The sequence below is a fragment of the Ahaetulla prasina genome, chromosome 4 (assembly GCF_028640845.1).
Source record: "Ahaetulla prasina isolate Xishuangbanna chromosome 4, ASM2864084v1, whole genome shotgun sequence".
In the NCBI taxonomy this organism is placed as follows: domain Eukaryota; kingdom Metazoa; phylum Chordata; class Lepidosauria; order Squamata; family Colubridae; genus Ahaetulla; species Ahaetulla prasina.
The window spans coordinates 143,268,823-143,294,715 of record NC_080542.1 but is presented as its reverse complement, the minus strand read 5'-3'; the positions used below and the strand labels follow the sequence as shown (position 1 = coordinate 143,294,715).

The following is a 25,893-nucleotide window of genomic DNA, read 5'->3' as shown; positions in this document are numbered from 1 at the left end:
CAGGGGGGGAAAAGTCTTTACTGCCTTCATTAACTAATTCGCAGGATGAAAAGCTTCTCATTTTAATTGCTTGGGGTGAAAAATCTTTTTTTTTTTCAGGTAAATGCAGCAACAATTAGAACAAGTTGGTGCCACTATTACGTACAAGAATTGCTAGGGAGGAGTTTGTGTATGCAAAGCAATAGTTGCAAAGTCCACATTAATCATAACTTCAGCTGAACGAAAGCTGATCTTGGCCCCAATCCAGATACTGACAGTAGAAATGTTAAAGGGAAAAAAAAGTTGTGTAATAAAGGGTCAAACATTTATGGTCTCTTCCTCTAAAGAGGGTTCAACTGAAATTTTTTTCTGAAGGAGATTGCCAATTCCTCTCTGCTCTGACCTTGAAAAAATTCTGATTCCTACTTCCATGTTATAAATAAAGTTTCTAGTCCTCCTGGCTAGGAGGAGGCAATTCTGTTTTTTTTATTCCAAACTTCGGGGTGGGGTGGGGGAATCATTATAGGAGGAATGCCTAGGGCAGCCGAATATTGAGGAATCTGGTAGCATGTTTGCCAACTTGCAGATTTTATTAAAAAGACAAGCTTTGGTGAGCTGCATTTACAAAAGCGCGTGCCTACGTTGCTCAGAAAACGTGTGATTAGGGTGCCTCGGAAAAAGACAATGTGTTACAGCTCAACTGTTGCTGAATTGGGTTTCAAATTTCGGCGTTTGCGGATACGTGAGTTTGTGTGCCTACATTGCACACACAAAGCCGAACTTGTTTGGGAAACAGAAAACAGAAAGTTTTTTTTGTCTCATGGGGTTGTTATTATTTAGAGAAAGAGAGAGAGAGTGAGTGATAAACACATCCATCTGGGGGAGGAGAGAGAGAGAGAAAGCGTGAGAGAGAGATCAGCTGGACACGAAATACAGGAATTACAGACAGCGCTAATTGCCTACAAATAGTGGCCATTCACAAAATAGCAGCTGGGCGTGACACAAAAATTCTTGTGCAGTCTGTGTAATATTGCATGCATCTAAAGGAAGGCCGAAGCCCAGAAAAACAGATGTTTGCTTTTTGCTGGTTGCAGCCATTATTCCTGTCTCTTTCTGCACAACCTTTTCCTGCTTTTTTTAAGGCAGGGGGGAATATGCATGGTAAGTTAGATGAACTGCCATGATCTCTTATCCACCGTATTTATATTAAGATTATATTAACAGTTTCCCTATGGCTATCATTAAGTGTTGTACCTTATGATTCTTGATGAATGTTATCTTTTCTTTTATGTACACTGAGAGTGTATGCACCAAGACAAATTCCTTGTCTGTCCAATCACACTTGGCTAATAAAGAATTCTATTCTATTCTATTCTATTCTATTCTATTCTATTCTATTCTATTCTATTCTCTACTCTACTCTACTCTACTCTACTCTACTCTCTCCCTTGGGATGTCCTTTCTCATATTTTTGCCAGATGCAAGCCAGCTACAGTGAGGAAGAGAGCTGGCAAGAACACCCAAAAGTGTCAAATGTGGTGTACATATCCAGAAGCGAGAAATTATTGAATTAAAACATGGTTAGAAGAAATGCTACAACAACATATAGAATTAAAACCTGAGCTGTTCCTATCGGGTATCCTACCAGGGAAAATTAGTAAAGAAAATATATATTTGATTATACATGTAATAGCTGCAGCGAGGATAGTATCTGCGCAAAGATGGAAGGCACAGAAAACCCCTTCAGAGGGGGAAGTAATTTTAAAAAATATTAGATTGTGCAGAAATGAATAGATTGCCTTTGATAATTAAAGAAAGAGAGGAATCGGAATATTTTAAGATATAGGGACAATTTTATCGGATAGATAGATAGATAGATAGATAGATAGATAGATAGATAGATAGATAGATAGATAGATAGATAGATAGATAGATAGATAGATAGGGTAATGTTGCAATGAAACAATGGAAGAAGAAAGGGGAGAGTGAAGATAGATAAATGTATTAATAGTAAGCAAGAAATACAATATGGGGAGAACGTCATAATAAATGAGTAATGTGGAGAGAATGTTTTAACAAATGAATGGAAAACATTAAGAAATGATGAAGATCAGAGGAGTAAGAAAAAGTCACAAAAGATGTATCTAGATGATACACTGAATGATTATGTATTGTATGTTTATTTGTTTATAAAATAAAAAAAAAGTTTCAAAAAAACCCACCCAAAAATGTTTTTCCAGTGTGGGTTTAGCAGACCCTTTGCCAGTTTGTGCTTCCGCTGTGAATAAGGTATTGTTGGGGAGGTTTACGTACAGAACCAAGCCATGAATCGTGGTTTGCAGATGCAAGGAGTCAAGATGTTAGGTGGAACCATGGGACTTTCTGCTCTCTGTTTTAAGTGTGCAATGCCCCATAGTAAGGGGCAAGCAGGAGTAACATGCTCCTGGATCAGACCGGATCGCGCAATCCGGTAGTGATCACGGCCAGTAGTCAGCAACCCAGTAGCGATGGTGGAACTTCGCTTGGGTGCCAGCACCCACCCGGGTGTTGTTACTTCTTGCTTTTAAAAGGTTAAAAAAAAGGCTCTGACGATTGCGCGCCACAGCTGTGAATGTCAGAGCCTTTTTTTACCTTTTAAAAGCATTTTTTACAACCTATTGCCCGAATAGGTTGTAAAAAGATGCTTTTAAAAGGTAAAAAAAGGCTCCGAGGATCACAGCTGTGGCACGCAATCGTTGGAGCCTTTTTTTTTATGGGGATGGGGGAGAGGTCTGTTTTTGCTCCCAGCAGGCTTTCCTGAAGCCTGATAGGGAAAAAATAGGGGGGGGGTGTTTTTGAGAGAGAGAGAGAGAGAGAGAGAGAGAAAAAGAAAGGAGGGAGGGAGACAAGGAAGGAAGGAAGGAGGAGAGGAAGGAAGGAATACAAGCCTGGCACTAGACACAGTTTCAGAGGATAATCCAGGGCTGAAAGGGACCTGGAGGTCATCTAGACCAACCCTGCTTCCAGCAGGACATTGTTAGTGAGTTTCTGTCTTTTGATCCCCCAGTCACATGGTTACATAGCCACGCCTACCCAGTCACATGACTCCCACCAAGCCACGCCCACCAAGCTATGCCTGTTGTGTCTTGCCCGCTCTCACCGCAGCCGGGGTCTGCTTATCTGCTTCCGAACGCTGAAGAATGTCCTCCCGGCCCCAGCCCTGGCTCCATGCCCAGACAGGCTGAGGAGGGGGCATCTCCCGGCCCCAGCCCTGGCTCCATGCCCAGGCAAACGGAGCAGCTAGACCCCTCCCCCTCCTCCACAGCATGTGAGCCTGAGGAAAGTTTATTTCCAACAGCTGCTGATTGGAGTGACCCTCGCATCAGAAGACTGGATAGGCGGAGGCAACAGAAGGAAGGGAGGGGCAGGCCTTAATGAGTGCTGAGTCATGGAGCCACACCCCATGGCCTATATAAAGGATCTGCTTTCTGGCAGTCTCTGAGTCAGGCAAAGTCGAACTTATCTTGCTGAAGTCACTTTCTGGTCTCCTGCCTGCTCTGAGGACTTTGCTAGGACTTTGGGCAGAGCTGCAGAGGCAAGCCTGATTCGGATTTCCCTGACCCGGCCATCAGCGGAGGAGTGGGACACGACAATGCCCACAGAACTGGTAGCAAAAAAAATTAGATTTCACCCCGGGGGCAAGACTTCAATCCCATATTTACAGTTAGCATTTTGACTTTTTTGATCACCCTATAAATGCCCCAATTTGAAGAGCACAAAGGATGTGTTCGCACAGATTAATGACTTCATGTGCGTTACATAACTGAATAACAGAATACAGGTAGTCCTAGATGTATAACAGTTCGTTTAGTGATTGTTTGAAGTTACAAATCACTCCAAAACAGGGGTCTCCAACCTTAGCAACTTTAAGACTTGTGGACTTCAACTCCCAGAGTTCCTCAGCCAGCTTATTTTAGCTGGCTGAGGAATTCTGGGAATTAAAGTCCACAAGTCTTAAAGTTGCCAAGGTTGGAGACCCCTGCTCCAAAAAGTAACTCACGACCGATTCTCACACTAATGACCATTGCAGCATCCGTATGGTCATGTGATCAAAATCCAGATGCTTGGCAACTGGCTTGTATTTATAACAGTTGAGGTGTCCTGAGGGCGTGTGATCCACCTTTTGACAGGCAAAGTGAATGGTAAACCAGATTCACTTAACAGCCGTGTTACTAAATTTACAACAGCAGTGATTCGCTTAACAATTGTGCCAAGATAGGTTGTAAGATGGGGCAAAACTCATTTAACTACTGTCATGCTTAGGAAATTTTGGGCTCAGTTGTGGTCATGAGTCAAGGACTACTGTACAGTAACAGAGTTGAAGGACCTTGGAGGTCATCTAGTCCAACCCCCTGCTCAAGCAGGAGATCCTGACCTATACGATTCCAGACAAATAGCTCTCCAATCTCTTCTTTAAAAACTCCAGTGACGAAGCACCTACAACTTCTGGAGGGAAGCTGATTAATCATTCTCACTGTCAGGAAGTTTACTCCTTCATTTCCAGGTTGCTTTTTCCCTTGATTAGTTTCCACCTGTTGTTTCTTGCCCTGAGTTTAGCTGCTTTGGAGAACAGTTTGATCGTCTCTTCTTTATGGCGGCCCCTGAGATATTGTAACAGTGCTATCACGTCACTCTTACTCCTTCTTTACTCAGTTCCTGCAACAGTTTTCCATGATTGTAGCTTCCAGCCAGTTAATTATCATTTTTGTCCTTCCCTCCATTCTTCCATGCATTTATTTTTTGTATGAACATATTTTTTATTTTATTTATTTTATTTATTTTGTCACAACAATATATATAAGTAGCATACAAAAAGATTATATAGTGTATAAACATATATATGAGTAAATATTAGAAGGAATATATATATATATTTGTTTTCTGAGGTTTTCACGGGTGTTTGTATATAGGTCTTTGGTTGTTCGGGTTTTCTCCCGTGTAAAATTGGAAGTGTCTTGGCGACGTTTCGACGAAGTCTCATTCGTCATCTTCAGGCTTCAGCTTTGTGCTTCTGGGAGAAAACCCGAACAACCAAAGACCTATATACAAACACCCGTGAAAACCTCAGAAAACAAAATGGGGTGAGGTCAATAGTAGACAGTTTTTGGTTGAAGATTTTAGGATTATGGGAAGAGACCACAGAGTCAGGTAAAGTCTTCCAAGCACTGGTGATTCTGTTACAGAAGTCATATTTTCTGCAATCTAGATTAAAACCGTTAACATTAAGTTTAAATCTATTGGTTGTTCTTGTATTATTGCAATTAAAGCTGAAGTAGTCTTTAACAGGAAGGACATTGCAATAGATGATTCTATGAGTTAAACACAGGTCCTGTCGAAGGCGGCTGAGTCCTAAGTTTTCTAAACCCAAGATTTCAAGTCTGGTGGCATAAGTTATTTTGTTGTATTCAGAGGAGTGGAGAACTCTTCTTATACAATATTGTAAAATATTTCTGGATATTTCTCCTCAAAAATATGATTGTCGGGAGAGATTGAGTCAGGAAGGGTAGAAAAAAAGTAAAAAGACAAACACTGCAATTTATTTGCAGGTGTCCAGGTAATCCTTGGCTTACCACCATTCGTTTAGCAATTGTTCGGATGACACTGAAAAAAAGTGACTTACGATCGTTCCTTTACAATTGTATCCCATGATCATGCAATCAAAATTCAGCTGTTTGGCAACCAGCATGTATTTACAATGGTTGAAGCATCAAAGTCAATGAAAGAAGTTGGATTCATTTAATGACTATGTGATTCACTTAATAACCGCAGTGATTTGCTTGAGAAATGCGGCCAAAAGGGCATAAAAATTAGGTGTGGCTCATTAAAGAACTGCCTTGCTTGGCAATGGAAATTCTGATTCCAGTTGTGGTCATAAGTTGAGGACTACCTTAATAGTCATCCAGCACTACAGTGAAATCAACCTCGGATGTATTTGTTATCTATTCTCAAAGTACTGGGCCCCCCCCCCACATCAAATAAACCATGGTCAATCAATTAACCTATTTTTCTAAACAGGTCTGAATTAGAATGACATGGTTTGTCTTTTCTATAACAGAGCAGGTAAAATCTGGCTATTGATACAGTCCTCGGTTTACAACCATAATTGAGCCCAACATTTCTGCTTTTAAGTGAAACATTTCTTAAGTGAATTTGCTCCATTTTACGACCTTTTCTGCCACCGTTGTTAAGTGAATCTGGTTTTCCCATTGACTTTTCTTATAAGGTCGCAAAAAGGGATGACATGATCACAGGGCACTGTGACCGTCATAAATATGAATCTGAATTTTGATCATGTGACCTTGGGGATGGTGCAACGGTCATGCAAATTGGTCAAAAGTCACTTTTCTCAGTGATATTGTAACTTCGAATAGTCAGTAAATAAATTATTGTAAGTTGAGAACTACCTGTATTTTCTGGTTCAATGTGCAATTGAAAACATATTAACTGCAAACTGGGCAATGTAGTTTTAGTCCAGCACGTATTTTTGCAACTAGCTTGCATAGATCTACAGGATATATGGGATTCCAGAATGGTAACTTAAATGAACAAACTGGTTAGCTTAATCATGGTTAAGAATCTCATAGGGATACAGATGCAATAGGGTTGCATAAGGGAGTAGGGGGAAATTCATTTTTTTTACATTTTTACCATGGGCTCATCCCTCTTGGATCCAGGATCAAAATTTCCCTAAAAGAACCTGCAAAGTATCTTGCTGGATGGGCTGACAAGAGTGGCAGATAAAATATCACCTGCTTTCTGTTCCCTTTTCAGAAAGAGCTGGGTTTTTGTTTTTGTTTTCAATTTTAGCAAACTCTTACAAATTCCATTTTTGTTCTACCAACCGGCACTTGTGTTTTGAGTGTTTTCTCTCCCTTTTGGCAAGATTCCCTTCTTTCTGCTTCTGCTTCTTCCTAAGGCAATCTCTGCTTTTTCTCAGAAGGGTTTCCAAAGAAGTCGACGCTCTTCCATCTGCTCGGGAGCCAAGAGAAATTACGTCCTCCAGAGTGGATATTGGCAGGGAACACGCCGGCCCGCGAAAGAGCAGTCAGGCCACACCGAAGGCAAACTTTCCCGGCCCTTCCTGGGAAACAGCCCCGCCAAGATGTTTGCAATAGACAGTTTGCATTCCCGCAGGACCAGCCTTGCAGCCTTGCGCTTCCTGGACTTGAAGGGAGGGAGAGAGAAGGCGCTGCAACTCCAGAGAGGGGTCCTTGTTTGATGAAGGAAGGAAGGAAGGAAGGAAGGAAGGAAGGAAGGAAGGAAGGAAGGAAGGAAGGAAGGAAGGAAGGAAGGGAAAGAGAGAAAGAAAGAGAGAAAGAGAGAAAGAGAGAAAAAGAGAAGGAAGGAAGGAAGGAAGGAAGGAAGGAAGGAAGGAAGGAAGGAAGGAAGGAAGGAAGAGCAAGAAAGAGAAAAAGAGGAAGAGGAAGAGGAAGGAAAGAAGGAAGGAAGGAAGGAAGGGAGAGAGAGAGAGAAAGAGAAAGAAGAAGGAAGGAAGGAAAAAAGAGAAAGAGAGAGAAAGAAGAGAGAAAAAGAGGAAGAGGGAGGGAGGGAGGAAGGAAGAAAGAGAAAGAAAGAGAAAAAGAGAAAGAGGAAGGAAAGAAAAAGAGAAAGAGAGAAAGAAAGAGAGAAAGAGGAAGAAAGGGAGGGAGGGAGAGAGGGAGGGAGGGAGGAAAAAAGAGAAAGAAAGAAAAAGAGAAAAAGAGGAAGAGGAAGGAAGGAAGGAAGGAAGGAAGAGAGAAAAAGAGAAAGGAAGGAAGGAAGGAAGAGGAAGAGACAGAAATGAACTAAATTGTAAATTGAGGCTTACCTGTATTGTGTGCAATTGTTGATTTCTTTTCATTAGGGGACTCCTCTTTCAAGGAAAGAGTGCTGAGTAGTGGTTGGAGTACTAAATTAAGCCCACAAGGGAAGAGAGCTAATCTATGGCAGTCGAAAATCAAGAATTCAGTTTTTCTGACTCACAAATTTTATTAAAAGGTAGCACCTTTTCAAAGCTAACTGGGCAGCCTTAACAGGCCATGCCCCCAATATGGAGCCCCTGAGATACTGGAATATTGCTATCATGTGTGTGTCTCCCCCCCCCCCCAATCCTTCTCTTTCACTAACCAGCCATGTCCAATTCCTGCAACTTCATATGTCTTTGTCTCCAGGCCTTTAATCATCTTAGTTGCTCTTTTTTTTTTTTTGCACTTTTTCCAATTCTAATTCAAATAACCGAAGTTTGGCTGATTAGTAATAAAGTTTTGATTAGTTAAGATCATTTAATGAAAAGCCATTTACCCTGCTGTTTCCCCAGCTTGTAAGTTTTTCTGCCCGTCCCTCCACTCCATTTATTCTGTAAAAAAAAAGTGGGGCTAAACGTTTGATTGGAAGGGAGTAGAGGTGTGTGAGGGGGGAAGCAAGGAATTGTCTTATTGATTTCAGCTTTCCGTTGTTCAAACTGCCCAAGTTTCTAGCCCTCATGACTGGTAAAATACAGATACAAGCCAGGTGCCCTGCAGGAAGTAACCTCCTCTGCTCAGGATTGATTTGCAGATTGTGTAGCAAATCTTTTATCTCTGACCATCTGCTCTCTGAACTCACTGCTGGCAAATCATCCCTCGGGGGAAATTGAAACCGCTGTCCCTGAGGCCTGCAACGTTATTTTGCATTTTCTAAAGCACTGGAGGAAGTTGGCCTTATTGTGTTGGTATGTGTCAGAGATCTGGATATGAACAATATACACAGACAGGGGCTTGTGGCAGTGCCTTGCTCAGCTGGCGCTCAACTCACAAGCTTTTTTTTGCTATGCATTTTTTCTCCGTTGCAATTGTGTGTATGGAGGATGGGAGGGAAAGCAAAACTTTTGTGCAGCTCTTGGATTGGCTATGTCCTGTCAAACCCCGCCTCTTGTCAAGCCCCGCCCCCACTCCTCTAGTTCTGCCTTAGCTCCACCCACAAAGTTTCATGAGTTCTGCACTTCATTCCAGCATTCTCATTGGCTCAGGTTCCTTGATTCAAGGGCAGGCTTTTTTTTAAAAAAATATGTATCGTTCTAGACTTGCGACCACAATTGGACCAATGGTGAGTTGCCCCCGGTTCGGACCGGTTCTATAGAACCGGTAATAAAACCGGCGGGAGGCTCCGCCCACTGACCCGAACGCCATCAAAATTCTTCTGCGCATGCGGGCACGATGCGAACCAGTAGTAAAAGGTAAGTAGAACCCACCTCTGGATTGGCCCCAAACTTTCTGTTGCTAAGCGAGGCAGTTGTTACACGAGCTCCTCCCACTTTACGACCTCTCTTGCCACAGTTCTTAGGTTAAATCACTGCAGATGCCAAGCGAGTTGGCATAAATATGAATCAGTTGCAGTATCCCTGTGGTCACGTGATCAGGTTGCTTGGCAGCCGGTTCATATATGAGGCAGTTGCAGTGTCCCAAGGTCACGTGATCCCCTTTTGCGACCTTCTGACGAACGAAGTCAATGGGGAAGTCGGAATTCACTTAATAATTGTGTCATTAACTTAACCACTGCAGCAATTCCCTTGAGAATTGTGACAAGAAAAGGGGGAAAACTTCATGTTCTGTCTCCTTCCCCACTTCAGACCCACGAGTGGCCTTCAGCCAGTGGATTCACGGCTCTTATCAGTCCTGGCAGAGAAATCGCAGCTGCCTGCCAAAGTTCAAACAAATGACTCACGGAGCATGACTTTCAGCTCTTTTTGAAACGGATCAGCTAAACTTTGCTTCCCGTGGAGTGAGAGCAGTCCCAAAGCTCCCTGTGGGGTGGGGCTCCTGTCCCACCCTTCCTTTTGATGACGCTGCCTCTCTAATCTTCTGAAGTGCGGGTCAAGCCAAGCTTGATTATTATTATCAGCTGGGTCTGAAGGCGTAGCCTGGGGAAGGGAGGAATCAGGGGATGACGGCCTCATTACATCCTCCAACTGGTCTGGTTTTGGCTCCTGGCGCCGAGCCAAAGGAATCAGTGCTCCCGAGGTAAGCCTTACCGGCCTTTCCCCCTCACTTTCGGAGTCACTTTTGGGCATGGGCCCAGGTTCGGGGGCTGGAGTCACAACATTTCACTTAAAAACTGTCTTGTTTAGCAATGGAAATTTTGGGTTCAATTGTGGTTGTAAGTCGAGGACTATCTGTAGCTGCTGAAATTGGGCCACCACTGAAGTTGGGCCCCTTTCCATTTATAGTACAGCGAGTCCTCAACCTACAACTGTTAATGGACCCAGGCTTTTACAATCATATTTCGTGCCAGCTGTAAAAACAGGTTGCTCATGTGATTTTGTGGGGTTTTTTTGTGGTGGTCATTAAGTGAATGTGGTCATAAAGTGAGTGCCATGGTCATTAAGTGAATGTCACCATTGTTAAGTGAACCAGTGGACTGTGGTTTGATCAAAAAGTTGAAGTAAGTACTGGTTTGGGGCGAAACTTTCCCGAAGGCCATCACTCTGCTAAACAAATAATTCCCTCAACACTGTCAGACTATTTACTGAATCTGCACTACTATTAATCTTCTCATAGTTCCCATCACCAATCTCTTTCCACTTATGACTGTATGACTATAACTTTTTGCTGGCAATCCTTATGATTTATATTGATATATTGACCATCAATTGTGTTGTAAATGTTGTACCTTGATGAACGTATCTTTTCTTTTATGTACACTGAGAGCATATGCACCAAGACAAATTCCTTGTGTGTCCAATCACACTTGGCCAATAAAATTCTATTCTATTCTATTCTATTCTAAACGTGGTGGCTTAACTGTGGGACATTGCAAACAGCAATAAATGCACCTGTGTTCTCACAACCACCTGAAGTTTAGTCATGTGATCGCAGAGGAGATACAGCCACATCATAACGCAAATCCTGATCATAAGTCTCCATTTTCAGGTTGGTCATAACTTCAAACACTCTCTAAGCAACCAGCCGTAAGTTGAGGATCACCTGTATTGTCCCAAAATCTTTTTGAAATCAGATATTTTCTTAGGTCTTCTATTGTCTTTTTTAAATACAGCACTAGTGGGTTTTTTTTTTAATTATTTATCTCTGTAGCCAGTCCTGGGCTAATAGTTTTGATAGCTTTTTAAACAACGGTTTTTTTTACAGTGTATACTGTATTTGTCATTATTAGTTTAATATTTTCATGGTAGATGTTTACATGTTGAAAAAAAAATTCTGGAATTTTTTGAATCATGCTGTCCAAGGACAGCATGAACTGTATAAGGATGCAATTGTCTAACATTTTACAAAAGGAACAAAAAAAAACAACAACCCACGTTTTCGTATGTCCAGGCTATGCCTGACAAAAATCCAGATTCATTTTTTAAACTTATGTAAGGAAAACAACATTTGGAGAGTGGGTGACTCTTAAAGAAAACATCACTTTCAGATAATAAGAGTAGCTGATAAAGCAATATCAACTTCCAGTCCACTGTTTACGGGAATTTCATTTTTCTGACTTCCTTGATTGTGAGACCACACATGGAGAGGCATCTCTGAGAGACAGGGTCAGTTTAGAAATAGAATTCCTTTCCCTCTTTCTCTCTCTCCTCCCACTATCCCAGTTTGTGCACATGTGTGCTTGTGCTTGTGTGTGTGTGTGTGTGTGTGTTGTGTGTAAATGTGTGTGTGTATGTAAAATATCAAAGTAGCAAAACCTGAGGTCACCACCAGGTGGAGGCAGTGGGATAAAAAACCCCTCTAGTGCTTCCCTGCCACCTAATGATAATCTTTAGTTTTGCAGCTAATTTTTAATTTTTTAATTTAATTTTTATTGCTCTGCTTGAGTCAGTCTTAACTCTTAGTGACTGGACACATCCCTGTGGTTTGCTTGGTGAGTTTTTCAGAAGTGGTTTGCCATTGCCTATTTCCTAGGGCAGAGAGAGAGAGAGAGAGAGAGGGACTTGGCCCAAAATTACAAAGCTGGCTTTGTGTCTATGACAGAACTAGAACTCAGTGTCTCCTGGTTTCTAGCGTGGTGCCTTAAAGATTACCCCCAACTGGCTCTCAAAATATGATCTACGTTTGCATTTTTCAAATTGTGTAGTCCTGACAGACTAAGTGGGAAATAAGAATTAGCTCAAATGCAGCCAATTTTCTGTCACTAGAACTTTGATTCTCAATCAGGCTTCTGGGAAGTTTTTTTTTAAAAAAGAATCAGTTCCCTAAGTTGAAAAAAAAAATTGGAAAGTTTCTGGTCAGCATCCATTTCTAACTCTTAAACAACTAGAGTGCCTCTGTGAATCACGTGCTATGCCCAAACAGATACATATACTTGTGGTTTAACAGGACAGCTGGGGTTGCACAACACAGGAAGACAGCAGTTGTGTTCCCAGACAACATAGACCACAACCCCATTCCATTTTAGTCAAGTCAGGTATCCTATGTGAAGCCAACCCTTACAGCTTGTTTGTCAACAACTTCAACTGTTGATGATGGACTTGTGTGTGGACTTCAACTCCCGGAATTCCACAGCCAGCATGGGGAATTCTGGGAATTGAAGTTTACTGACCTTAAAGTTGCTATCACACATTGCCTTACCGTTCCTGTCCTATTGTTCCCTTTCATTATATCAAATTAATATAGTTGTTGCATACTTTGCTTATATATACATGTTTTTTTTATGATGTGTTGTTGTTTTATGTCGATGTTTATGTATACTGTTGTGACAAAATAAAATAAAATAAATAAATAAATAAATAAATTCTGGTTCACCAACTTTGCTATAGCAGGAGTGGGGCTTCTTTGGGGAGATAGACCAGAGGCATCTGCAGAGGAGGTCATAAAAGTCAAAATGGCCGTCATGACTCCACGCAACCAAGGCCTTGTTCTTTTTGATCTGCGCTGGATTTGCCATTTGACATTTTTGACTACTTGTAGGGACACATCCAAGAGAAGGTCAATAATATTTTGGGAGGTGATGATACCAAAGAGGAGATGATCCGTCAACCACAGAATCCTATCAGAAGAAGGAACTCACACTAGATATTTAAGAAAATGACTTTTCCTCTAGGTGAGATGTGGAATCTACCGTAATATGTATGGTATGTCTTATTTATCGGCTGCCTTTTGAAATTTGTTTCTCAAACTCCTGGATAGCGTTCTGTGGAGCTTAGTCAGAGCTCCAGGCCTCTTGCAATTAATGGGATTTCAATTAGTCACAATGACTAATTGTCTCACTTGATGTCAGCAATGCTTCTCAGGAGTAACTAAGCCGCTAAACCCTTTTCAGAACAACAATTGTCATGAGTTTGAAACTGCACCAAAAGGAAACGTCGGTAGTGCAATGGTTTCTCAAATCCTTTAAAGAGATTAAACCAGGGGTGAAATCCAGCAGGTACTGGAGAACCGGTAGCAGAAATTTTGAGCAGTTCAGAGAACTGGCAAATACCTCTGGCTGGCCCCAGAGTGGGGTGGGAATGGAGATTTTGCAATATCCTTCCCCCAGGAATGGGGAGGGAATGGTGATTTTGCAGTATCCTTCCTCTGCCAAGCCCACCAAGCCATACCACGCCCACCAAGCCACGCCCACAGAACCAGTAGTAAAAAAAATTGGATTTCACCACTGGATTAAACTGAACTTGTGCTCTTCATTTACAACCTGTTGCACGCGCTGCCACAGAAGAAGCTCCTATCTTTGAATGAGATTGGAAATTGAAAACTAAGCAGTTTGACATCTCATTCTAAATAAGGAATGGCATCTCCAATATAAGATTAATAAGATCACGTGAAGTGGTAGTACCGCTTTATAATGCTTTGATAAGACCGCACTTGGGCTACTGCAGCCAGTTTTGGTGACCAAATTGTAAAAAAGGTGTTGAGACTCTAGAAAGAGTGCAGAGAAGACCAACAAGGATGATTAAAAGGCCTGGAGGCTAAAACATACGAAGAACAGTTGCAGGAATTGGGTACATCTAGTTTAATGAAGAGAAGCATTGGGGGGGGGTGATATGATAGCAGTGCTCGAATATTTGAGGGGCTGCCCCAAAGAAGAGGGAGGGAGTCAACTATTCTCCAAAGCACCTGAAGGCAGGACAAGAAGAGATGGATGGAAACTAATCAAGGAGAGAAGCAAGTCACTTTTTCCAGCACCTTTGTAACTTCAAACAGTCCCTGAAAGAGCTGTTGTAAGTCTAGGACTTAGTGGCTCAGGGGCTAGGACGTTGAGCTTGTCAATCGAAAGGTCGGCAGCTCAGCGGTTCGAATCCCTAGGGCTGCCCTGTAACAGGGTGAGCTCCTGTTACTTGTCTCAGCTTCTGCCAACATAGCAGTTTCAAAAGCACGTAGAAAAAATAGGGACCACCTTTGGTGGGAAGGTAACAGCGTTCCGTGCGCCTTTGGCATTGAGTCATGCCGGCCACATGACCATGGAGACGTCTTCGGACAGCGCTGGCTCTTCGGCTTTGAAACGGAGATGAGCACCTCCCCCTAGAGTCGGAAATGACTAGCACGTATGTGTGAGGGGAACCTTTACCTTTAAGTCTAGGACTAGCTGTATTTATTACATTTCTCCCCTAAATTGTAAGTTGGTGTTGTAAATTTAGCAACTGGGGCAACCTGATTTTTCATTTTCTTGCTTTGCTCATTCCCTAGTCCTCTAATGAAACTCTTTAGGGAATTTAATAAATAAAATAAGTACATTAGGTTGGAATATTACTGTTATTGCATGCCCATGGAGAAGCAAGGTTTTTTTCCCCCCAATGTGTCTCCAGCTAGGCTGCTGCTAACCACCAGGATCTGGGCAAACCACCGATAAACATTGTGAGCATGTAGTGGTTGAAAAAAAAAGAAAAAAGTCCATTATTACCCTTCACGGAAATTTTATAACAGGGCAGAAGGTTTCAGACTGGGAAGACGAAAGTGAAAAAAATAGCTAGTTGTTGAAGCCTCTGTTGTAGAAACAGAAAAGAGGAAGAAACAGAAAACCCCGGATAGCCCAAACCACAATTGCTTCCTTTTTCTCTGTATCCAAGATCACTTTATCCAGTGTTTGTAACACATACAAAGCAGGGAGAAAACCCTGTACTGTTACGGTCGCCCTCTTTTGACCGTTCCTACTGGAATTTCCACTGGAATTTCCAAAAACGTATTTAACAATTGGAGAATTTCCTGCAAGGTAGAAAAACTGCATTGTCTTTCCATCATTGCACAGACAGTCCTCATTTAGCAACCGCAGCTGGGACCGCAGCTCCGCCATTAAGCAAAATGGTCACTAAGTGAAAGTACCATTACAACCTTATTTCACCTTTCATTTGTTTTACAGACCTGTGAAGGTCATATGTGCGAAGGATTGGCCATAAAGTTACTTTTTCATCACTTATAACAGCTAAGGGGCACTCAATGAGGCAGTCACTGAACAAGGACTACCTGTAAGTAGGTGGAACCAGCCCCCACTCAGGATTGAAACCTTAAGCGGCCTGGATTTTCTTTTGTCTTCAATTAGCAGAGTAACATTCACGAAAATATGGGACCATAAAGTGACCTCTTGGTGTCCAAGGACGAATGCAAAATACAGCCAGCAAATCTTCATAAGGCCACACTTGGGATACTGCATCCAGTTTTTTTGCTCACCATGATATAAAAAAGATATTGAGACTCTAGAAAGAGTGCAGAGAAGAGCAACAAAGATGATTAAAGCAAAGAGAGGCTAAGGAACAGTTGCAGGAACTGGATATGTCTAGTTTAATGAAAAGAAGGACTAGGGGAGACATGAGAGCAGTCCTCCAATTTCTTAGGGGGCTGCCACAAAGAAGAGGGAGTCATATCTCCAAAGCACCTGAAGGTAGAACAAGAAACAATGGGTGGAAACTAATCAAGGAGAGAAGCAACTTAGAACTAAGGAGAAATTTCCTGATAGAACAATTAATCAGCGGAACGACTTGCCTCCAGAGGTTGTGAGTGCTTCATCACTGTAAGTTTTTAAGAAGAGATTAGACATCCATTTCAGAGTTGGGTTTCAGCGGGTTCTGACCAGTTCTGGAGAACCAGTAGCGGAAATTTTGAGTAGTTCGGAGAACCGGTAGTGTAAATTCTGACTGGCCCTGCCCCTATCTAATCTCTGCCTCTTGAGTCCCAGCTGATCGAGAGGAAATGGGGATTTTGCAGTATTCCTTTCCCTAGAGTGGGGTGGGAATGGGGATTTTACAGTATCCTTCCCATGCCATGCACACCCACAGAACCGGTAGTAAAAAAATTTGAAACCAACCACTGATCCATTTGATTTCTAATCTCTGGGATTTTACACTGGGATGGTGTAAAGTCTCCTGCTGTGTGTGTGTGTGTGTGTGTGTGTGTGTGTGTGTGTGTGTGTGTGTGTGTGTGTGTGTTGGACTAGAAGACCTCCAATATCCCTTTTAACTCTGTTATTCTGTTATTCTCTTTGACCTCCAAGGAGGAAGGAGATAGAGAAACTTCTCTTCTTCATGAATATCTAAGTTCATCTTATCAGCACAAACGCCAGGGCAATATCTATATGCAGGAAATAAAGTTTGCTTTTTACCAACATACGCAGTAAAACAAGACACTCCTTGCCACAAGATTTGTGTCCAGGAACCTTGGTCTTGCCCGTAAAGAAATAAAAAGCTGGCTTGGAGGCAGCCTGTTCCAACTTTGGGCCTCCAGCTGCAAGCAACCACAACTTCTCTAGCACATCTGGAGGACATCAGGTTGGAGAAGATTGCCTTAATGTTCCATCTTTTCCCGGCATGCTGAAATTTATTTATTACTCTTTGGAAATGGAATTGCTCTGATGTTTCTAGCAAAAAGTTGGTGTTTGCCATGGTTTTGTTGCTGCTGAAAAAATGAAGGAATGCTTTTGGCTGGATGATCTACAATATCTCTTGTCTCTCTCTCTCTGCCTTCTATTGAGGACCTGTATACTGCACGAATCAAGAAGAGGGCCGTGAAAATATTTGCAGATCCCTCACATCCTGGACATAAACTGTTTCAACTCCTACCCTCAAAACGACGCTATAGAACACTGCACACCAGAACAACTAGACACAAGAACAGGTTTTTCCCGAAGGCCATCACTCTGCTAAACAAATAATTCCATCAACACTGTCAAACTATTTACTAAATCTGCACTACTATTAATCTTCTCATCATTCTCATCATCAATCTCTTTCCACTTATGACTGTATGACTATAACTTGTTGCTGGCAATCCTTATGATTTATATTGATATATTGACCATCAATTGTGTTGTAAATGCTGTACCTTGATGAACGTATCTTTTCTTTTATCTGATATCTTGTTGTACCTTGATGAACGTATCTTTTCTTTTATGTACACTGAGAGCATATGCACCAAGACAAATTCCTTGTGTGTCCAATCACACTTGGCCAATAAAATTCTATTCTATTCTATTCTATTCTATTCTATTCTATTCTATTCTATTCTCTCTCTTCTGAATCCCCAAATCTATCCGAGCCAAAAACAGCAACTACCGGTATGTTACCTGCAGGTAGTCCTCGACTTACGACCAGAATGTCCGTTGCTAAGCAAGGCAGATGTTAAGTGAGCCATGCTCAATTTTGCAACCTTTTTTTGCCACCGTTGTTAAGTGAATCACACAGCCGTTAAGCAAATCCAGCTTTACCCCGTTGACGCTGCTTGTCGGAAACCAGCTGGGAAGTTCACAAATTGTTGGTCCCGCAGCTCTGAAACGCTGCAGTTACTGCAAATATTAAGCTGGTTGCCAAGGATCTGGAATTTGATCACGGACTCTTGGGGTGCCACGATGGTCATAAGTGCGGGGAAAAGGTTGTAAATCGCTTTTTTCAATGCCGTTGTAATTTCTAATAGTTGCAGAATCAATGGTGTAGATTGAAAACTACTTGCACTTTAGAAGAACACTGGTTTAATCCTGGTAAAAACCCAAAGCTGGCTGGGGAATTCTGGGAGTTGAAGTCCTCCAGGCTTAAAGTTGCCAAGGCTGGAGACCCCTGCACTAGGCTATGTATTTCTGCTTGAATTTATAGTACAGGTAGTCCTCAATTTATGACCACAATGGACCCCAAAATTTACGTTACTAAGTGAAGCTGTTGATAAGTGAGTTTTGCTTCATTTTACGACCACAATTGTTAGGTGAATCACTGCAGTTGTTAAGTTAGGAACGTGGTTAAGTGAATCTGGCGCTTCTTAACTGACTTTGCTTGTCGGAAGATTGCAAAAGACGATCACATGACCCCAGAACACTGCAACCATCATAAATATGAGTCAGTTACCCAAGATCCAAATTTTGATGATGTGACCATGGGGATGCAGTAGTGATCATTGTGTGAAAAATTGTCAAAAGTTGCTTTTTTTTTTTCCAGTTCAGTTGTAGCTTTGAACAATCACTAAACAAATGGTTGTAAGTCAAGGACCAACTGTATCTCAATTATATCTGTAGTTCTGTACCAGGATGAGGAATTTGTGGCCCTCCAGGGTGTTCTCAGACTACAACTCCCAGAAGTTCTGATCATCCTAGCCAAGAACAAGGTATGCTGGGAGATAGTTAATCACTGCATAAAGCTACAATGGGTTTATTCCTCGTTTATCCTTGCCTCTTAGTCAAGTTATCTGGTTATCTACGGGACCGCCTACTGCTACCAAATACCTCTCACCGACCCGTGCGCTCTCATAGAGAGGGACTCCTCAGGGTGCCGTCAGCGAGGCAATGTCGTCTGGCGGCGCCCAGGAACCTTCTCTGTGGGGCTCCACCTCTGGAGCGAACTCCCTCCAGGACTTCGTCAACTTCGGACCTTTGGACCTTCCTTGTGAGCTTAAAACATACTTATTTAATTGCGCAGGACTGAGCTAGATTTTAATTTACGGTTTTTAAATTGGGTTTTATTTTCATATTTTTAATTTAGGCTTTTAGAATAAGTTTTTTAACTGTTTTTAGATTGTATTTACCTGTTTCTTAAATGCCTGTAAACCGCCCTGAGTCCTTTGGGAGATAGGGCGGTATATAAATTTAAACAATAAATAAATAAATAATAAACAATAAATAAATAAATAAATAAATAAGTCCTGGAGGGAGTTCGTTCCAGAGGGTGGGAGCCCCCACAGAGAAGGCCCTTCCCCTGGGCGCCGCCAGACGACATTGCCTGTAAACCGCCAGACGAAATGCCTGTAAACCGCCCTGAGTCCTTTGGGAGATAGGGCGGTATATAAATTTAAACAATAAATAAATAAATAATAAACAATAAATAAATAAATAAATAAATAAGTCCTGGAGGGAGTTCGTTCCAGAGGGTGGGAGCCCCCACAGAGAAGGCCCTTCCCCTGGGCGCCGCCAGACGACATTGCCTCGCTGACGGCACCCTGAGGAGTCCCTCTCTATGAGAGCGCACGGGTCGGTGAGAGATTTTTCTTCTTCTGCGCATGCCCGATATGGCAGCGTCTTGAGCTCTGTGGAGACAACGGGTCGGGTTTCCTGAGCCGGGAAACCACGTGGAGCCGACTGCTGAGCTGCCGAGTGCCCTCCGCCTCTTGCTGAAGCTGTCCGGCGGCCGATGGAGAGGTTTTGGACGTCGTGGGATCCTCGGCCGCCGAGAACGAGGCTGGAGGCATGACTGAGCAGCGGACGGACGGCGGCCATCTTGGTGCGGGCAGCGCTCCTGAAGATCTGAAGCTCCGGCCAGCTGGCTTTTCAATCTGCTGGCTGGCCGGTCTGCCGATCTGCGGGCCCGTGGGCTTGCCGGCTCGCGGGGGGATGGACGGCGGCGCTCGCTTCGGGGGGGTGCGGTCCGGCGCCCCCCGGTGGTGGACGGCCAGCCTTGCCGGCCCCGCTGGCCTGCCGGCCTGCCGGCCTGTCGGTTTTCGGCGTGGACGATTCGGGAGGTATGACTGGGCAGCGGACGGCGGTAGCCATCTTGGGGGGTGCGGAATGGCGCCCCCTGAAGATTTGGCGGCCAGCTGGCTTTTCGATCTGCTGGCTGGCCGGACTGCTGACTTGCGGGCCTGTGGGCTTGCTGGCTTGCGGGAAAGGGACGGTGGCGCTCACTTTCGGGGGGTGCGGTTTGGCGCTCCCCGGAGATGGACAGCCGGCCTTGCCGGCCCTGCTGTCTTCGGGCCTGCCGGCCTGTTGGTCTCCGGCCTGTCGGCCCCCCGGATTGCCGGATTGCCAGATTGTCATTCTGCCGCAAGTACCATCGGCGGCTGGAATTTTTTCCGCTAGATTTAAGTCCTAATACCATCGACCTGGTCATGAGCCTGGACATCGGCTCTGTCTTGAACCTGGACACCGGCCTTAGACATTGGCCCTGACATCGGCAGGCTTGGCGGCTTGGCGGTTTTAGCTCTCGGCGTTCACCTCACGCGAAGGACATCAGCGGGACTATCATCTGACTGTGAGCGACTTTGGGCCTTTACCATCCTAGGCTTTAAAGGCCTAGTTTTATGGCTGATTTTAAGCTAACGATAATGGCCGCTATTTCTGTCATCAGCGGCATTGCAGACATGACTGTCAACTGTCTGGCGTAGTTAACTTTAAACATGGTCGTTCCTCATGGTGTTAGCCTGACAGTGGTGTACGGTCCGCTAATTCCATCAGCGGACTTGGACAGTTTGATCCCGTTTACATCTTATATGGACAGGGGTCGGTTTTACTACACTTGTAGGAACTGCTGGCTCGGGATACCCTTTTTTCCGTTGTTACTTGATCCTATTATGAGTTACTCGGCGCAGCTCTTACGGCTGCGAGGTTCCCCGCCTCGCAGGAGTGGCCCTCTGTTCTATCGAGGCCTACCTTAATGAAGGGTCTTGGGACCCAGAGGTGGCATGCCTCGAAGAAGAATCTCTGGGGTTTTTAATAGGTTTTTAATAAGGGGCTTTTAAAGGGGAGGGATTGTGGGTAGGGGAGTGACCCGTCGGGAGGTATGTCCAGTCCCAGCGGGCTCACGACACTATTTCACTTGGTCCGAAGGCAGGCGGGAGGGATTGTACAGAGCGGAGAACATTATTCCATCTATGCGGTGAGTGGGAGGGGCAGATATGGCGGAGGCAGGGGGCCGTATCGCTCTTTGGGAGCACGTGTTCGATGTTTAAAAGCGATCACGTGCTCCGGCCCCCCAGTCCTCACTCATTCCCCGGATGGTCAAGACCCTCAGGGCTTGGGGCTTCGGCTGATGCTTTGCAATGCCGGTCCGTGGTTAACAAGGCTCCCCTGATTTGTGATCTTATTCAGAGGGAGTCCATGGACCTTATGGGCATTACGGAGACCTGGTTGGGCACAGAAGGGGTGTACCCTGGTCGAACTGTCCCCTGCGGGTTCCCGCGCATCCCACCACCCGAGGACGCAGGGTGGGGGGGGGGGGGTGGCGGTTGTGATTAAAGAAAGTCTGGAGCCGAGGAGTCCACTGTTCCTCAGATAGCTGGCTGTGAATCCCTCCTTGTGAAGTGGGGCCACCGGAATCAGATGGGGCTGTTGATCACGTACCTGGCTCCTTGCTGCGTGACTACAGCCCTACCTGAACTGCTAGAGGTGCTTGCTGGCGTGGCGGTGGAGATCCCCAGACTACTGGTCTTGGGGGATTTCAACCTGCCATCTGCCGGCTTGTCATCGACGGTGGTTCAGGAGTTCCAGGCCTCCATGACGGCCTTGGACCTGATTCAAGTAACTGATGGCCCTACACACATTGGGGGAGGCGCGCTAGACTTGATTTTTATCTCTGGTCAGTGGGTAAATGATCTGGATTTAGGAGATTTAGTGAAAGAACCGGTGTCATGGTCAGATCATTTTCTTCTTCGCCTAGACTTTCAGACCGCGCTCACCACCGCGGGAGGCGGAGCCAATGCGTTGGTTCCGTCCCAGGCGCCTGATGGACCGGAGAGGTTCCTGGCGGAGCTTGGGCGCTTCCTGAGGATCTTACCCACGGCACGACTGAAGAACTGGTTGCGGCCTGGGAACGGGCTGCGGCTGGGGCTTTGGACCGTGTCGCGCCTTTCCGCCCTCTGACCCGGCGTAGATCTCAATTGCCTCCCTGGTTTTCCGAGGAGCTGAGAGAGATGAAACGCCGGAGAAGACGCCTGGAGAGTGTTTGGAGGTCTAGCTGTTCCGAGGCTGATCGGACACTAGTGAGGTCCTTTACTAGGACCTACCTAGTGGCAATGAGGGAGGCGAAGCGTCTCTACGTTTCCACCCCCATTGCCTCGGCAGGTAACCGCCCGCCGCCCTGTTTGGTGACCCGTTCCTCCTTCATCAAGAGGACGGGATGATCCCTTGCAGGGACGAGCTGAGGAGTTTAACGGTTATCTATACGATAAAATCGTTCAGCTTCGGGATAGTTTGGACCAAGATTGCGATGATCCAGCCGGGACGACAGAGACGCGTCTTGTTGAGGTTATTTGGGATGAGTTTGATTCGAGGACATGGACAGGTTGCTGGGGAGGTTACATGCAACTACATGTTTACTGTACCCGTGCCCTTCCTGGTTAGTGCTGGCTGCTCAGGAAGTGCCACGAGGCTGGCTCCAGGGGATTATAAATGCTTCTTTGATGGAAGGGGTTTTCCCCGCCGCCTTGAAGGAGGCGGTGGTGAGACCTCTCCTCAAGAAGCCTTCCCTGGACCCAGCTATTTTGAGTAATTATCGTCCAGTCTCCAACCTTCGCTTTGTGGCGAAGGTTGTTGAGAGTGTGGTTGCATGGCAGCTCCCCCGGCACCTGGAGGAAACTGTCTATCTGGACCCGTTCCAGTCCGGCTTCCCACCCCGTTATAGCACGGGGGCCGCTTTGGTCGCGTTGGTGGGTGACCTCTGGAGGGCCAGGGACAGGTTGCTCCCCTGCCTTGGTCCTATTAGATCTCTCAGCGGCTTTCGATACCATCGACCATGGTACCCTGCTGCGCGGGTTGGAGGGATTGGGAGTGGGGGGCACCGTTTATCGGTGGTTCTCCTCCTATCTCTCTGACCGGTCGCAGACGGTGTTGACAGGGGGGCAGAGGTCGTCCTCGAGGCGCCTCACTTGTGGGGTGCCTCAGGGGTCGATTCTCTCGCCCACCCTGTTCAACATCTATATGAAGCCGCTGGGTGAGGTCATCAGTGGTTTCGGGGTGAGTTATCAACTGTCGATGATACTCAGCTGTACTTTTCCACCCCGGACCACCCCAACGAAGCGGTCGAAGTGCTGTCCCGGTGCCTGGAAGCTGTACGGGTCTGGATGGGGAGAAACAGACTCAAGCTCAATCCCTCCAAGACGGAGTGGCTGTGGATGCCGGCATCCCGGTACAGTCAGCTGCATCCCCAGCTGACTGTTGAGCAGTTAGTGGCCCCAAGGAGGCGGTTCGCAACTTGGGTGTCCTCCTGGATGGACGGCTGTCTTTTGATGAACACCTGGCGGCCGTCGCCAGGAGGGCCTTTTACCAGGTTCGCCTGGTTCGCCAGTTGCGTCCCTTCCTTGATCGGGATGCCTTATGCACGGTCACTCATGCTCTGGTTACGTCTAGGCTGGATTATTGCAATGCTCTCTACATGGGGCTGCCCTTGAGGTGCACCCGGAGGCTGCAGTTAGTCCAGAATGCGGCTGCGCGAGTAGTAACGGGAGCCGCTCGTGGCTCCCACGTGACACCGCTGCTCCGTAGCTTGCACTGGCTTCCTGTGGTCTTTCGGGTGCGCTTCAAGATTTTGGTAACTATCTTTAAAGCGCTCCATGGCTTAGGACCCGGGTACTTACGAGACCGCCTGCTGTTACCTTTTGCCTCCCACCGACCCGTACGCTCGCTCAGAGAGGGTCTCCTCAGGGTGCCGTCCGCCAAACAGTGTCGGCTGGCGGCCCCAGGAGTAGGGCCTTCTGTGGGGGCAGTGACGCTCTGGAATGAACTTCCCCCCGGTCTGCGCCAAGTGCCCGATCTTCGGACCTTCCGTCGTGAGCTCAAAACATATTTATTCATTAAAGCGGGACTGGCATAATTTAGTGATGTATTTTAATTGGGGTTTTAATATTTTTTAACTTTTTAATTTAAATTTTAATAATCGGCCTTTAAAATTTGCTCTTTTTAATTGTTGTTTTAAACTGTATATATCTTTGTTTTTACTTTGGCTGTACACCGCCCTGAGTCCTTCGGGAGAAGGGCGGTATAAAAATTTAATAAAATAAAATAAATAAATAAATAATAAATAAATAAATAAATAAATAAATAAATAAATAAATAAATAAGTATTATCATTTACAATAGTGTTTCTCAACCATTTTAAGATCTCTGGACTTCTGCTCCCAGAATTCCCTAGCCAGCATGTCCTCAATCTTAAAAGTAGCCAATTTGAAAACAAACAAATACTAATTTAGAGGCTGCCTTATTCCACATGAGTATGGGCTGCTTGCAATTTTAAATTGAGAGCATATGCACCAAAGACAAATTCCTTGTGTGTCCAATCACACTTGGCCAACAAAGAATTCTGTCCTGTTCTGTTCTGTTCTGTTCTGTTCTATTCTAAAAACAAGGAACAAGAAAATGGGGGGGGGAGGGGAATCATATAGATAGTCCTCGACTTACAACCTTTCATTTAGTGACTATTCAAAGTTGCAACAGCACTTTAAAAAGTGACTTATTACCACTTTTCACACTTAACGACTGTTGCAGCATTTTCGTGATCAAAATTTAGACATTTGGCAAAAGATTCATATTTATGACAGTTGCAGGGTCCTGGGACCAGGTGATCCCCTTTTGCGACCCATTGGCAAGCCAAGTCAATGGGGAAGCCAGATTCACTCAGCAACCCTGTGACTAACTTAACAACTGCAATGATTCGCTTAACAACTGTGGCTAGAAAGATCGTAAAGTAGGGCAAAGCTCACTTGACCACTGTCTCACTTAGCAATATAAATTTGGGGCTCAATTTTGATCATATGTCAAGGACTATCTGTACGTCCAGAAGGAAACCTAGCCCAAAACACTCAACCATCACTCAACCATATATAGCTTTCTTCTTAGTGACTGAACTTCTCAAGGACCTACCTTGTTGTACTTATGATCCCCATTTGAAGTTTTGATATTTGGGGGCTCCCCCCATCCCAGTAATAGGCCTACTCTCCGCTGCTTTTACAAGCGAATAGAATAGAATAGAATTTTTTATTGGCCAAATGTGATTGGACACACAAGGAATTTGTCTTGGTGCATATGCTCTCAGTGTACATAAAAGAAAAGATACCTTCATCAAGGTACAACATTTACAACACAATTGATGGTCAATATATCAATATAAATCATAAGGATTGCCAGCAACAAAGTTACAGTCATAGAGTCATAAGTGGAAAGAGATTGGTGATGGGAACTATGAGAAGATTAATAGTAGTGCAGATTCAGTAAATAGTTTGACGGTGTTGATGGAATTATTTGTTTAGCAGAGTGATGGCCTTCGGGGAAAAACTGTTCTTGTGTCTAGTTGTTCTGGTGTGCAGTGCTCTATAGCGTCGTTTTGAGGGTAGGAGTTGAAACAGTTTATGTCCTGGATGTGAGGGATCTGTAAATATTTTCACGGCCCTCTTCTTGATTCGTGCAGTATACATATACATATACATATATATAGAATAGAATAGAATAGAATTTTATTGGCCAAGTGTGATTGGATACACAAGGATTTTGTCTTGGTGCATATGCTCTCAGTGTACATAAAAGAAAAGATACGTTCATCAAGGTACATATACATATACATATATATAGAATAGAATAGAATAGAATTTTATTGGCCAAGTGTGATTGGATACACAAGGATTTTGTCTTGGTGCATATGCTCTCAGTGTACATAAAAGAAAAGATACGTTCATCAAGGTACATATACATATACATATACATATACATATACATATACATATACATATACATATACATATACATATACATTGAGAAAGCTGATCTAAACCACATCTAATAAAAGAAAATCCATCAGTACTGGGT

General features: G+C 44.4%; 1 pseudogene; it reads left to right on the top strand.

Annotated features, from left to right (window-relative positions):
* Nucleotides 1-20,181, top strand: part of LOC131198281 (uncharacterized protein K02A2.6-like) — a 134,459-nt pseudogene extending 114,278 nt beyond the window's left edge.
* Nucleotides 20,182-25,893: the final 5,712 nt, after the last annotated feature.